Below are 1,313 nucleotides of genomic sequence, written 5' to 3'. Positions count from 1 at the left end.
AGTCCCAAGCCTCTCTTTTTACTCCCACCTTCTGCAGGCTTGTTACCTTGGCGGCTCCTTGAAGTAGAGGGCAGCCAGCTAACATCCGCCTCCTGATCCCTCATGTGAGAGGAGCGGGATGATTCTCTGCTCCACTTCATTGAATCAAGAAGGAAAAAAAAAGGGGAGGCTGGTTGGTGGCAGCCCAGAGCTATTGATCGAGCTTGTGTCTGAAAGTCTCTCCGCTTCTGACAGAACGCAGTTACTACAAAGCATGAGGAACTATGCCCCGAGAGAACCAAGCTGGCCTCCCTAGTACCCAGAACTGCCGGTTCTCTTTAGGAAGGAGGGAAGTTCCATCTCAGTGGGGTCACACACAAGCTCCATATTGTACTAACTGAGCAGGGATGTCATGACCAGGGATCTGGGTTTTCCATTTCCCACGGGGAAAAAACAGAAAACCACGTATTTCCTTCTTTACCAGAGGAAAAGATGGATTTCTAATTTTACTAAAGAAACCCATGGATTTTGCAGTTTTGCAAAGAGCTCTCTGCAGGCTGGCATTGTTACAGCCTGTAAAGAGCTAGGAGGGGGTACCATGTGCATGTATGGAGAGCAGCTCCCACAGGTAAGTGTGAAGGGAGGGGACTGAGGCCCCCATAGGGAGGGAGGGAGTTGGGCAGGGGTAGGGCTGGGGCTGCTGCCCAGCCAGGCAGTGCATGGGGCTTGGAGCCTGAGGACGCAATACATAGCTGCAGGGTCCTGGCAGGGAGCGGGACGGGGCTGTGGGCAGCTCATATGGGAGGCAGAGCTGGATGGTTCCCCTCATTGCATGCACTCCAGGGGGCCAAAGGGACCAGATCTGTTTATGGGGCAGGAGTGGGGGCAGGCTGCCCACTGCAGGCTCAGGCTCCTGCCCTGCTGCCCTCCCCCAGGGCCTCCACAGCCCAACAGGTGAGACCCAGCACTGCAGGGCAGAGTGGAGCCATGCAGGAAAGCTGCTTACCGCTGTGAGCTCTGTGCTGCCCTGGTGCATGCTCCCTGCACATGTGGCAGAAGCAGGGGTGGTGGAGCAGGGTTGGGCCCCTCACTGTTGCTGCACATACAGGGGACTCGTTGCCAGGACAGCATGGAGCTTGCAGCAGAGATCCCTCTGCAGCCCCACGGTCCTGCAGTGCTGGGGTGCACCCACTGGGCTGCAGAGCCCTGAGGGCAGGCAGCAGGGCACCCCACCCCCACCAGGGACCTGGGTCCCTGGCCCTGTAGCCCTGGCAGCTGGACCCCCCCCCCCCCCCCCCGGGGAGGAAAAACGAGAGGGAGAAGGCGCGGGGAAA

The 1,313-nt window shown here is 58.5% G+C and overlaps 1 protein-coding gene across 3 annotated transcripts in view; it reads right to left on the bottom strand.

Annotated features, from left to right (window-relative positions):
* The window catches only part of SRC (SRC proto-oncogene, non-receptor tyrosine kinase), an 86,686-nt gene that overhangs the window by 37,205 nt on the left and 48,168 nt on the right, over nucleotides 1–1,313 (bottom strand). For 2 of the 3 annotated variants that reach the window (XM_019509805.1, XM_019509807.1), the window contains exon 1: nucleotides 47–139. The exons of the other annotated variant lie outside the window; for it this stretch is intronic. The gene's annotated coding sequence lies outside the window, so the exon portion shown is untranslated. Of the gene's footprint in view, nucleotides 1–46; nucleotides 140–1,313 lie in introns of those variants that run through there. 3 annotated transcript variants of the gene reach the window in all.

Source organism: Gavialis gangeticus, unplaced genomic scaffold (genome assembly GCF_001723915.1).
Source record: "Gavialis gangeticus isolate Ggan-Ray unplaced genomic scaffold, GavGan_comp1, whole genome shotgun sequence".
In the NCBI taxonomy this organism is placed as follows: Eukaryota; Metazoa; Chordata; order Crocodylia; family Gavialidae; genus Gavialis; species Gavialis gangeticus.
Note: the sequence above shows the minus strand (reverse complement) of the source record. Positions and strands in the feature narration are given on the sequence as shown.